Raw genomic sequence first — 15,123 nt, forward strand, 5'->3', positions numbered from 1 at the left:
AGAGCAACTATGTGTCTTCCACTACTTTTTCCTTACAAATTAGCTAGTTAGTTAAAGCTTAACTGTTAAATAGTTGTTAGTGGGTGAACGGTTATCTGGAAAGTTATTTGCAAACAGAAACTGGGGGAAGTTAGTAATTCTGGAACTCTGCAGTCTACTGTAAATTTCGTGTGCCATAAAATACTTCTGAGTCGCTGCCAAATGTAATGAAAATTGGGAAAATGTAATATAAGAACTGAATTGATCACTGAATTGGTAAGCATAACTCACATATGAATAACGCGTTTCAAGTTAATACAATGAATGAATGTATGGGAACAATTTGAGCTCAAACGATACATCCCATAATTCAGAGCAAGCAGAAGCTTAAGCCTCAACAAAAAGATAAGATAATCAGATAAAGTCTGCAAATATAAGGCCTGTCTTTTCCTCCTCAGAAACGCTAGGTGCGATGTGTTAAAAATAGTCTTACATATGAGAAGGGGTTTGTCTGAGAAACAGTCTTCACCATTTTACTTAGTTAATTATACTAAAACATCATACTTAAAACTCACACAGTAATTCTAAAGTATAATCCGTGGCTGCCTGTTATTTAATTAATCAACCACTCACAGTGAGTGCCCAGGAAAATTGCGGTGATAAATGAGATGGAAACATTCGGCGCGCATGGGAAAAGTTCACACAAACATACACGATTCACACACACAAGAATACAGATAAAATGAATCTTGCCCATCACAATAAGTCAGAGGCTCAGAGGTTCATCTCTGTCGCTGTTATTCAATTATTGCAAATCAGAATACTATGGAATACTTTCCGACAAGAAATTTATTTTCATCACCTTGTACATGAAACCTAGCTACGCTGGTGTGAAACATCCGCAAATGCTGTGAATTTTCGTGAACAAAGCAAAATTACTAAGACTCATGAAAACTTCAAGAACACATGTGTAAATCGTATAGACACAAATAGCAATAAAATATCTCACGAAATTAAGAACAAAACTTACTCAAGATGACACTAAAATTACATATGTTGAAATCACCACCCACGTGGTATGGAAACTGAACTGTTATTTACACACACACACACACACACACACACACACACACACACACACACACACACACACACACTCACAAAAGAAAAGTTCACACACACATTCCAGTTGAAAGAGAAGTCAGGCAACTGATTTTTAAACCTGCTCTGTCGTAACGAACTTCCTACACCACGTATTCTGCTTACACAAAGCAAGGACCCGGAAAACTTACTACATATAGAAAAATACACTTGCGACTACAGTCTGAAAAATATAAAAATACGACTACCGAACTTGAAAATGAAACAACAGAGCAAACGTGTACATCAGTTGGAATAGCTACACACCTTTACACAGTAACACATTCACCAGTACGAAGTCGCTCTTAAGAGTACCTTCTTCACCAAAGGTCCAGTCTCCAGTACCACTTTCTTTACCAAAGAAGATAAGATGCCCACATCAACAACAACAAATCCACTACAAACAGCGTCACCAGGAGGTGTGCCATGTGGGGGTTTCTTCCCTGAAGAACTGATACATAAGTTACTTTCAACAGTATGGATTGCTTTACTTGTGAGCTGGTTACCACGGAATTACCTTTTATTGAATTCCTTGATGCGTGGCAGAGTTCGTATTTATTGCACACTAAGGGATATGTACTTCCACAAGTATATGTAGCATTTGCGCAACAAACATTCAGTAACACATGAACAAACTGCTTCAGCGAAGCAAAAGTAAATAGTAGCATAGATAATCATTTACAGACACTTGAAACCTGCACTGTTACCAACATGTAGAATGTATCATACGTATAATCTCTGAAAACAGAAAGTTCACAGTTCTTTTCGAAATAATACTGGTTTCTGTAACAGAAATAAAGGGGGCAGGGCGGCATACATGCCCATAACTCTAAAATTTGCTATATATAGGTCTTTTTTGATTTGAAACCCTATAATGTATATATCAGTGTAATCAGGTAAGACTATAGAATTTAATACCGTCATAAAAAAATTTCAATTTTTCCACCATTTATAAGTACCCTGTACCACTAAGAATGCAGGGTATTTTTTGGCGCAATATTATGGAAGATCAACACCTATTTGTTTCAGGCACTGTTTATAAGGTATATGTTTTACATATTTTTTGTTGATATCACGTAATGCAGCACACTTTCTAAACAATTTAGAAGTATCTTGAACATTTTTGAACCTGCTTTGTGTTGTTAAAAATTACAAAGAAATTGATGCATTTTTTTCCAAAATGCTTCCTCAAATTGAAGTAGCATTTAATCCAATGTTAAACATTTTTACCACACGTGCATGAAATGATGTCTTAAGTACTAGACCTATTGAATTCCACCTGTTTTGTATTTTCCAAAGATAACAAATATCACATCTTACATTTTAATTGTTATAATTTTTTTCCTAGTAAAATGTTATTTTTGTCTATAATTTAGTTCATTCTGCAAGAAAGCTTAGGTCTACTGCATAGGTATGGACTTCCGCAACTTAAATAATTTAGAGCAATGCTTTATAAACTTTAGGTAATACTTGTACCTGAATTCTGAAAAATACAACTTCCAGGAAATTGCGAATGAAGATATGAGTCCAATTAAACTGTACCTCAGAACATTCCTGAAGCATAGTCTTCATCCTGCATCATTTCTTCATCTTCAAGCTTCCTCTTGGCATTCCTTGTAGCACTTCTTGCTTCTTTGGTAACTTTAAGAGCAAATCATTCAGCTTCATGCAGCTGTTGTCTGTCTAACACAAACAATTGATCTTCCATATTAGAGCCACATTTTATTTCTAAACTTCTCTGGACTTCCAAACTTCCTATCACTCCACCATTGAAACATATCGCTGCATCTAGTACACCAACTTTTAATGTATTTGGTCCGACAGAAACATTGTTGGGTAATCTTTCCCATATGCAATGGTACAAACTTTTTTTTTGTATTCTGAGTGCCCCTGTGAAGACATTGACTAAGCGAAATAGGGACACTCAGGTCTCTAAAAATTCGTTTTGTTTAATTCAGAACAGGCTCGGGAAGAGAATGCTTGTGATGGTATATTTGACCACTTGCTTTTGCTCTTTGGTAACCACACCAACAATCTGCTCCTTTAGGGCAAAGTCCACGAACAGGGTGGTCATCTGTGGAGAACATATGAATGTAGGTGGCCCATACAGCTTTTCGCATTGAGAGGTGCAGTTCATTTAATGACCAGTCCGTAATAAGTCTGAAGAAGGTCTATTTCAGTTTCTGTCAATTTGCCTCGGCCAGATAGAGATTTTCCATCAGGTAGCAATTTTCCTTACATTTCCCTTCCTAGCTTCTTCAATCTAGCACCCATCCTCTTTTGCACATGTCCACAACTCTCCAGTTTTGTTACCAAGCTATCACCATAACCATTGAACTCATTAATTTTATTGAAAGCTTTAGAGTCCCCATCACCTAGGTACTTCGTATATCTAACGTTATACATGGGCACCGACCTCTGAAACATTTTTAGAGCTCCATCACACTCCATACATCGACTGTAAGCATCATAATTCTTAGAACACTGATGTTCAATAAGTCCTTCAGGGGTACCATGGCAGGTTTTGCAGTACTTAGATAAACGCTAAACATCAACAACTTTTCCATGTTCCAGAGAAGTAGCACTTACAAACCATTCAAGGAACGATGTCCTCGACGTTGCCATGTCCCATCAATTGCAACAGCAACAACCCTGGTTCTCTTAATATTTACAGTTTCTTCTACTGCACGTTTCATAGATGCTTTAGATACAACCGCCAAGGCACCTAACAGTATTTTTAAGTACTTTCTGAACCTAGTCGGAGGAGGAAGGCCCATCAAACCACATAGCGTTTGAGCAGCCTTTTTTCCTTTTCCTACTGCACGCATTCCACACACTAGCTTCAAATTCAAATCATATGAATTATGTACAATGTTCTAAGTCATTTTCGAGGTAGATTTATTGCAGGATCCACACAGAACAACAAATTTTGACGCTAAACCCTTTCTGCCACTCTGTTGCTCAGTTATTTGCAGACATCCTACACCATCACATTGTTTACATTTCGCCCTGCTACGAACTTCCCACAGGTAGCCTGCAGAGGCCAGAGGGCTCTCTTCCGCCACCAACTTAAGAGGGGTAGTACGTGAAACGAGCCGACTTGAAACAGAAGAGGCACCACAGGACATTTTAATTTCCGCTTCTACAAATAAATTCATAAAACTTTGTCATCATGATCAGAAAGAATTCAGCATTCACACTCATAGCAGTGGAAGTTCAAAAACATAGCAAAATACATTTTTTAAAACGTGAAGTTTCATCGTTTTTTCACTTACTATTGGCTGCATTTGTTGCTATAGGCACATTTTCCTTCATAAATAAGAGATATTCTTCGATGAATTTTGCATAGCGTGCAAACCATACTTACAGGTGTATGAACCTCTAGGTTCCCCAAATCTATAAAAAAACTGTGGCAAAAATTGAGATAACGGAAAAATTTGAGTTTTTTCTAAACATGAAGTTTAAAATAACACCGCCGCAAGCCGGTCCCAAGCCCGGGCCCATCTAAAAACAAGAGGATGGGGAAGTGTGGAGGGGGAGGAGTAACAACCTCGTAAAAAAACCAGGGTCCGTCCGGCTCCAGATGGTAGCACCCTGTCATAGGGCCCCTGCCTAGGGTTACTAGGTGAAACCCAGCCAACGGTCTCAATGGCGGAAGAGGAACAATTTCCCAACGGCAGAGAGAGCGGAAGAGCTAACTCCAGGGCTTACTACCTTGGTTTTAATTTCGGATTCGGGGCAACCCGATCCCCCAATTTATTATCCAACAATTACTGCAAAGCATGATGGGAACATCGTCAAAGATAGACACTACTCCAAGAGGTAGACCGAATGGCAAATCCTCCGTTGTTCGTAGAAACAATGCAAAGGGGTCAAAGGATTTTGAAGGACCCCAACCAACATGTATGCAGCCCTCAACACTGAAATTTAAGAAAGCAACTATGTTTGCAACCCTAAATGTAAACTCTCTAATTAAAGTAGGAAAATTGAAATTATTGATTGAAAAGCTGAACCAGAAAGAAATTTTAATATGTGCATTACAAGAAACAAGGTTTTTAGATGAAACTGCTTTAGATTTTGAAAACTATCGTTTATTTAAAGGAAAACCAGGTAAAATCTTAATGAAACAAATGCCATACCTGGGAACAGCATTTCTGGTACATCACTCAATTTTAGATTCAGTTACTAACTTCTACTCGAGTTCTGAGAGACTATCCATTCTTGAGATTAAATGTAAAAACAAAGGATACTCTATAATCAACTGCCATGCACCCATAAACCAGGACAACAAAAATAACCCGGAGAAAGTTGTAGAATTTTGGGAGATACTTGAAATGGAACTGGATAGATGCTCAAAGAAGAACATAAAAATGTTAGTAGGCGATTTTAACGCACAAATAGGAAGGGAGAAAAAATACCATGGAACAGTAGGCCTCTTCCCAGGTCACAAAAGAACTTCAAAAAATGGAGAAAGGCTTATAGAGGTATGTAGGCATTTCAACTTGAAAATAATGACAACACATTTCAAAAAGCTGAGCCGAAAAACTAAAACATGGAGATCACCAAATCCACTTCTCGGAGAATTCCAAATTGACCATGTGGCTATCTCACTTCATTGTCAAGAAGAAATTCAAAACACTAAAGTGCTGAAAAGCCTTGATGTTGATTCAGACCACTATTTGACTACGATTAAATTCAGACCACTCCCATTTCGAAAAGAGAAGAAAACCTTTTACAAAATTCCAAAATATAACATAGAAACGTTAAAAAATGAAGAAATTAAACAACGGTTTCAAAGAGCATTGCACAAAGATAGCGATGGCATATCCACAATAAATAAGGAAGCGGGATGGGAGGAGATCAAAAACGAAATAGTTGAAATAGCAAAAGAAAATTGTCTCGTGAAAAGAGTAAGAAGACATCCATGGTGGGACAATGAATGTGATGAGAACCTCGAGAAGAGACAGAAATTGTGGCAGAAATGGAACTCCACAAAAGATCCTCAAGATCTTGACAATTTTAAAATCCAGAGAAGAGAAACAGCTAAGCTTTTCCGTAATAAAAAAAGAAGACAATTTCAGGATAACCTAGAACAGATTGAGGAAGACTTTAAAAGAAATAATTCTAGAGATTTCTACAAAACTTTTAGAAAACAGCTAACCAAATACCAATCCCCAAATTTATGTTTTAAAGATGAAGAGAACAAGCTAGGTTTGACAAACAAGACTAATTGTGAAATATTAGCAAAATATTTCGAGAATCTACTAAATTGTGAACCACCCAAAGATAAAATGAGTTTTGAAAACCACCGAAATACTAATACCGAGTCAAAACCTCCAGACGCTGAAGAAATAAAACACATAATACACAGTCTAAAAAACAATAAAGCCCCAGGTGAAGACTCCATAGTACCAGAAATCCTAAAAATAATGGATACCAACCTCCCACAAGTTTTGGAACATATGTTTAAGAAGATCTGGGACGAAGAAAGAATTCCTGAAGACTGGCAGTGTGCCCTGATACACCCACTACACAAAAAGGGGGATAAGATGAATGTTAATAATTATAGAGGGATCTCGCTACTACCAGTAGGATACAAAATTTTGTCAAGGAAATTACTTCAAATCGTGGAGCCAGTTCTGGATAAAAAAATAGGTGAATATCAAGCAGGTTTTAGACAAGGTAGATCCTGTGTTGAACAAATATTTAACCTGAAAACACTAATTCGTTACAGAATCTCAAGAGGCCAGAGATTTGCAATAGTATTTGTAGATTTCAAAAAAGCATACGACTCGGTAGATAGAGAAACATTACTGAAAGTATTGGAAGAATTTGGGGTCGATACGAAAACAATTCAAATTATCAAACAGACGCTAACAAACAGTAAGGCCAAAGTTAAATTTATGGGTGAAATTTCAAGGAAGTTCGAAATTAAAACAGGTGTTAGACAAGGTGATGGTTTATCCCCAATCCTCTTCAACTGCGTACTGGAAAAGATATTGAGAATATGGAAAGAAGAACTCAAAGGCACCAAGAATGACATCAGAATTGGAACAAAAAAAGAAAAAATAGAAGTGGACTGTTTAGCTTTTGCAGACGATCTGGCAATAATTACAGAAAACGAAGAAATAGCTCAGAACTACCTGGAGAAACTACAAGAAGTTTCGGCCAGAGCTGGACTGCAGATTTCATTTGAAAAAACCGTGTATATGTCTAATCATAGAAATAACAAGAAAAATCTTATTACTAAATACGGCAATATTAAGAGAGTAGAAAAATTTAAGTATTTAGGTGAAATAATTCAAGTGAATGGTTTAGACAAGAGTGCAAACCAGGCGAGAGCAAGGAAAATGGAATTTGCTTTTCAAAAAACCAAAGACATATATAACAAAAAAAAAACATTTCGATTCAAGCTAAATTAAGACATTATAAAACTGTCATTAGACCAGAATGCCTGTATGCATCGGAGTGCCTAACTCTTAACAAAAAGGGGGAAATAGAAAACATGGAAAAGAAAGAAAGGAAAATTTTGAGAAAAATATTAGGACCGAGAAAGATTGGAGAAGAGTACAAGCTAAAGAGTAATAAGGAAATATACAAAACTATTGAGAAAGTGAGTGAGGCAATGCGTAAACGCAGACTAACGTTTTATGGTCACCTGTCGAGGATGGATGGAAACAGACTAACAAGAAAAGTGTTTGAACATAGTAACAGGAACGAAAAAACCAACAATAAATGGATACAGATGGTGAAAAAGGATTTGGCCTATTTTAATGTCACCCGTGAGTCAATCAGGGACAGGGAAAAGTTTAGACAAATAGTGAACGAAATTAAGTGTTTTCCAGAAGAAACGAAACTAAAGAATAATAACAGGAAATGGTCGGAAGAGCGGAGGAGGAACCACTCGAAAATGATGAGGAAATATTGGGAAGAGAGAAAAAAAGATCAAAAAGCCGGGCAAGTGAATTGTTGAACGTGGTCCAAAGATGGCCGAAATCGAAAGAAGAAGAAGAAGAAGTTTAAAATGTAACAGCTCGACCATTTTTCATAAATTAAATAAATTCTAGAGTTTCATACATCTGTAAGTATGTTTTGTGTGCTGTGCAAAGTTCATCGAAGAATCTCAGTTACTTATGAAGAAAAGTGCACCTATAGCAACAAATGCAGCCAATAGTAAGTGGAAACTGTGGGGCCTCTCCTGCTCGAAGTCGGCCAGTTTGACATCTTGCCTCCCTTAACTACTGTCGAATAACTACTGAAAGGGTACAAATCTCTTTGGCTTACCTGTAAAGCTGCGTTGGCTACACTGTTTCTATCACAGCAGACAGCCAGGAGCTGTACTGCTACCATATTTTAGACAAATTCAACATACACAAAAAAAGAGAAAGGAAATATGGAAGCACAAGATGTAGGTAACGTACATACGATTAGATGATTACTGGAAGAATTGATATATTAATGTGATTGCATACCACTGAATAGGGAAAACACGAAATACAAAACTAAGTCACAAGTAACTGAGAGTGACAGCACGAAATACAAGTTAATAGCATGAAAAAAATCTAACAGAGACTTTTCGGTGTTTCCAACTGTACTGCTTGTAATTCATTTACAGTGCTTTAGTATCTGAAATATTACGATGTACAAATGACGACAGAACAATAGTCAACATTTAAATGCTAATTTAAGAACTGTTATACTCGTATTTAAATCAATAATCCAAAAAGGAAATAAACAAGAGTAAAAATGTACATGGATCAAAATTCGGATATTTTGTGATATTTAATTCTTCATTCGTGTAGCCGTAGTGTCCGTGGTTGCTTTATAATTCGTGAGGGTATTTTTGTTCTGTCGTTGCAACTACAGAACTACGTGTTTTTTTCTTTTATCTTTTTTGTTCACCAGATACGTTTCGCTTTATTGAAGTAAAGCATCATCAGTGATCTGTAATTAAGTTACTTACATTTTGATTTGCGTTTGGATCTAAAAACAGTTCGTTAAGAATAAATTGATATGTACTTACGGTGATTTCCGGTTGATTTCTCACTTACATCGGGAAATGCCACCTGCAAGATCATCGATGTCTTTCTGCTCTATACACTGATAATTTTGGTCTACTTTTTAGTTGTTCTGCAGCACTATGTATTTCTTATGTTTTTCAAAACAACTTTTAGGCACACGACTGTTTTCTGTTTATTTTTGTACTTCCAAATATGTGTTCCGGTTTGTGTTTTGCAGTGTTGCCATCATAAACTTTCCACTACTTTGTTTTCGACCTACTACATTTTTTTAAAATTTTTATTGAGATTATGTTATGTGTGTGATTCTGTTTAATTATGTTTCTGTGTATTTATGTAGGGTAGGTTAAGCGATGGAGGTTTTATTTGTTCTAGGGGATGAAGAAACCATGACGAGTGGACATAAGTGTATAGCAGTGTGATGGAGTGTGAGCTAGAGGAGAAGGTCAGGAGCGAGAACTGAAATGAAATTATGAGCGTATGTGTGTGTGTGTGTGTGTGTGTGTGTGTGTGTGTGTGTGTGTGTGAACGATTCGACATATTAACCGAAAATTGCGAGAGAAATGTAATATAAAATAATAATATCGGCACTCGATATCGCTATATCGATATATTGGTGTAAAAAACTTCGCCGGTATACGTCGGGTTATAGTGGAAAAATATCGATATATTATTATTTTGTCAACGTTGCTAATCAGTACCATTACAGGTTCCAGGGCCGATTCTGGGATGTCATGAAGATATATCTCTAGATGGATAAAGTGCTGCTAAGCAAAGTGCAGAACCATGTCGACTCATTTAGGAAGAGGTATCGATGTATCGATATTTTGTTAGCATGCCTACCGTCATCTGGATGCAGGGCCATTTTTGGGCTGTTAGGAATATATATCGCCCTATCACTATGTCAGTATAGTGGTTGGAGGCAGTGTGGTGAATGTGTCGAAACTTTTTGGAAAAAATATCGATATTTTGATGTTTTGTAGACGTCCATAATCAGTACTGCCACCAGGTTGCAAGGCCAACTTTAGGTTATCATGTAGATACAACACTGTATCGCTTTGTCGATATAGTCATGGAATGTGAAGTGCCGATATATGTCGATACTTATTCGATAGAATATCGATAAATCTTTATTCTATCAACGTCCCTAATCATTACCGTCATCAGGTTGCAGGTCCAATTTTGTCTTATCATGAAGATATATCACTATATTGTTGTATCACTATGTCGATATAGTTGTGGAGAAATATGTTGCCGAAATATATCGATTCATCTTTGAAAACAGTGTTGGTATATCGATATATTTTCATAATCTCTAATCACTACCGTCATCAAGTTGCAGGACCAATTTTGGGCTATCTTGAAGACGTGGCAGAAATTGGTTTCTCATGTCACTGGCTTTTGCACCAATACGACGAACACCGTATTATCCCCGAGTGGTATCAACTTCCCGCCTAACATTTCTCCATCCATTTTGACTGCTGCAGGAACAAGTGATTTCTCGCGAATAATGAGCGGCTATTTGGATTTTTCAATTAAGTAGAATAAATATTAAACATTCTTAGGGCTTTCTTACGAAGTGATACCTGCTTTCTCAGAAATCTAATGTCACTGATGACACTAAAAAAATTAGATTGGTTTGCTGAACATGGTCTGGATGTTTTGTCTTTAGTTCTATACTCTTCAAGTTACCGTCGGCTTAAATCAGAATACACTGTGGTCTTCCTCGTCATCCAAAAGAAAGCTGTTACAGCCAGATGACCATCTTGACATTTACCCACTTTGGTATTGCCAAATAGAACTAACGTTGCTAGTAAAGGCAGAGGAAGACTCGTTAGAAGCATGTACTGCGATTAAACACAAATATTTTTTTCTATTAGAAGTGCATACTTTCGAAGAAATACAACATTCGATTAATCATCACCATGGGATCGCCTGCTGCAACTGCGAATCAGCGACTTATCCATGGGAAGAGCGGACCTTGTATCACCTTATTCTAAGTCCGGTTAACTACTTTCACTGAGCACACACTAGGATACGACTTCTAGCTAACTTACTACCTTTCTTCTGACTTTGAAAGCGTAGCAGACTTGACGTGGACTCTCAGAATAGTTGTGATTAAGATCTATTATTCTAGTCAGAGTTGCAAGGAAATAGCTGTCACATTTTAAGGTGGACATGTCATTTTGATTTTTGTATGTTGTAGATGTGCACGTCACAGAGACCAAGTTACGTTACTGTTGAATGATCTTTGGTCTTGTTGTGGCACAGTCTCTGCCTCTGCACACGCTGATACATTACTAGTTGAAGTGTGGCAGGTGACGGAAGCATTCATTACTGCTATGCCCCCCCCCCCCCACCCCCCATGAACCATGGACGTTGCCGTTGGTGAGGAGGCTTGCGTGCCTCAGCGATACAGATAGCCGTACCGGAGGTACAACCACAACGGAGGGGTATCTGTTGAGAGGCCAGACAAACGTGTGGTTCCTGAAGAGGGGCAGCAGCCTTGTCAGTAGTTGCAAGGGCAACAGTCTGGATGATTGACTGATCTGGCCTTGTAACAATAGCCAAAACGGCCTTGTTGTGCTGGTACTGCGAGCGGCTGAAAGCAAGGGGAAACTACAGCCGTAATTTTTCCCGAGGACATGCAGCTTTACTGTATGATTAAATGATGATGGCGTCCTCTTGGGTAAAATATTCCGGAGGTAAAATAGTCCCCCATTCGGATCTCCTGGCGGGGACTACTCAAGAGGATGTCGTTATCAGGAGATAGAAAACTGGCGTCCTACGGGTCGGAGCGTGGAATGTCAGATCCCTTAATCTGACAGGTAGGTCAGAAAATTTAAAAAGGGAAATGGATAGGTTAAAGTTAGATATAGTGGGATTTAGTGAAGTTTGGTGGCAGGAGGAACAAGACTTCTGGTCAGGTGACTACAGGGTTATAAACAAAGTCAAATAGGGGTAATGCAGGAGTAGGTTTAATAATGAATAGGAAAATAGGAATGCGGGTAAGCTACTACAAACAGCATAGTGAACGCATTATTGTGGCCAAGATAGATACGAAGCCTACACCTACTACAGTAGTACAAGTTTATATGTCAACTAGCTCTGCAGATGACGAAGAAATTGAAGAAATGTATGATGAAATAAAAGAAATTATTCAGATAGTGAAGGGAGACGAAAATTTAATAGTCATGGGTGACTGGAATTCGAGTGTAGGAAAAGGGAGAGAAGGAAACGTAGTAGGTGAATATGGATTGGGGGTAAGAAATGAAAGAGGAAGCCGCCTGATGGAATTTTGCACAGAGCACAACATAATCATAACTAACACTTGGTTTAAGAATCATGAAAGAAGGCTGTATACATGGAAGAACCCTGGAGATACTAAAAGGTATCAGATAGATTATACAATGGTAAGACAGAGATTTAGGAACCAGGTTTTAAATTGTAAGACATTTCCAGGGGCAGATGTGGACTCTGACCACAATCTATTGGTTATGACCTGTAGATTAAAACTGAAGAAACTGCAAAAAGGTGGGAATTTAAGGAGATGGGACCTGGATAAACTGAAAGAACCAGAGGTTGTACAGAGTTTCAGGGAGAGCATAAGGGAACAATTGACAGGAATGGGGGAAATAAATACAGTAGAAGAAGAATGGGTAGCTTTGAGGGATGAAGTAGTGAAGGCAGCAGAGGACCTAGTACGTAAAAAGACGAGGGCTAGTAGAAATCCTTGGGTAACAGAAGAAATATTGAATTTAATTGATGAAAGGAGAAAATATAAAAATGCAGTAAATGAAGCAGGCAAAAAGGAATACAAACGTCTCAAAAATTAGATCGACAGGAAGTGCAAAATGGCTAAGCAGGGATGGCTAGAGAACAAATGTAAGGATGTAGAGGCTTATCTCACTAGGGGTAAGATAGATACTGCCTACAGGAAAATTAAAGAGACCTTTGGAGATAAGCGAAACACTTGTATGAACATCAAGAGCTCAGATGGAAACCCAGTTCTAAGCAAAGAAGGGAAAGCAGAAAGGTGGAAGGAGTATATAGAGGATCTATACAAGGGCGATGCACTTGAGGACAATATTATGGAAATGGAAGAGGATGTAGATGAAGATGAAATGGGAGATACGATACTGCGTGAAGAGTTTGACAGAGCACTGAAACACCTGAGTCGAAACAAGGCCCCCGGAGTAGACAACATTCCATTGGAACTACTGACAGCCTTGGGAGAGCCAGTCCTGACAAAACTCTACCATCTGGTGAGCAAGATGTATGAAACAGGCGAAACACCCTCAGACTTCAAGAAGAATATAATAATTCCAATCCCAAAGAAAGCAGGTGTTGACAGATGTGAAAATTACCGAACAATCAGTTTAATAAGCCACAGCTGCAAGGTACTAACACGAATTCTTTACAGACGAATGGAAAAACTAGTAGAAGCCGACCTCGGGGAAGATCAGTTTGGATTCCGTAGAAATCCTGGAACACGTGAGGCAATACTGACCTTACGACTTAGCTTAGAAGAAAGATTAAGGAAAGGCAAACCTACGTTTCTAGCATTTGTAGACTTAGAGAAAGCTTTTGACAATGTTGACTGGAATACTCTCTTTCAAATTCTAAAGGTGGCAGGGGTACAATACAGGGAGCGAAAGGCTATTTACAGTTTGTACAGAAACCAGATGGCAGTTATAAGAGTCGAGGGACATGAAAGGGAAGCAGTGGTTGGGAAGGGAGTAAGACGGGGTTGTAGCCTCTCCCCGATGTTATTCAATCTCTATATTGAGCAAGCAGTAAAGGAAACAAAAGAAAAATTTGGAGTAGGTATTAAAATCCATGGAGAAGAAATAAAAACTTTGAGATTCGCCGATGACATTGTAATTCTGTCAGAGACAGCAAAGGACTTGGAAGAGCAGTTGAACGGAATGAATTGTGTCTTGAAGGGAGGATATAAGATGAACATCAACAAAAGCAAAACGAGGATAATGGAATGTAGTCGAATTACGTCGGGTGATGCTGAGGGTATTAGATTAGGAAATGAGACACTCAAAGTAGTAAAGGAGTTTTGCTATTTGGGGAGCAAAATAACTGATGATGGTCGAAGTAGAGAGGATAGAAAATGTAGACAGGCAACGGCAAGGAAAGCGTTTCTGAAGAAGAGAAATTTGTTAACAGCGAGTGTAGATTTAAGTGTCAGGAAGTCATTTCTGAAAGTATTTGTATGGAGTGTAGCCATGTATGGAAGTGAAACATGGACGGTAAATAGTTTGGACAAGAAGAGAATAGAAGCTTTTGAAATGTGGTGCTACAGAAGAATGCTGAAGATTAGATGGGTAGATCACGTAACTAATGAGGAAGTATTGAATAAATAGGATTAGGGAGAAGAGAAGTTTGTGGCACAACTTGACCAGAGAAGGGATCGGTTGGTAGGACATGTTCTGAGGCATCAAGGGATCACCAATTTAGTATTGGAGGGCAGCGTGGAGGGTAAAAATCATAGGGGGAGACCAAGAGATGAATACACTAAGCAGATTCAGGAGGATGTAGGTTGCAGTAGGTACTGGGAGATGAAGAAACTTGCATGGAGAGCTGCATCAAACCAGTCTCAGGACTGAAGACCACAACAACAACAACATGTTTTGATGATATCTATTAGGTGAAGAAAGATTTATTCTAAAGAACAGCAAACATGAATAAGGTGTATACAGGGTGGTCCATTGATAGTGACTGGGCCAAATATCTCACGAAATAAGCGTCAAACGAAAAAACTACAAGGAACAGAAACTCGTCTACCTTGAAGGGGGAAACCAGATGGCGCATGGTAGGCTCGATAGATGGCGCTGCCATAGGTAAAACGGATATAAATTGCGTTTTTTAAAAATATGAATCGTAATTTTTTATTACATATTCGTGTAGTACGTGAAGAAATATGAATGTTTTAGTTGGGCCACTTTTTTCGCTTCGTAATAGATGGCGCTGTAAT

The sequence above is a fragment of the Schistocerca americana genome, chromosome 10, assembly GCF_021461395.2.
Source record: "Schistocerca americana isolate TAMUIC-IGC-003095 chromosome 10, iqSchAmer2.1, whole genome shotgun sequence".
Classification (NCBI taxonomy): Eukaryota; Metazoa; Arthropoda; class Insecta; order Orthoptera; family Acrididae; genus Schistocerca; species Schistocerca americana.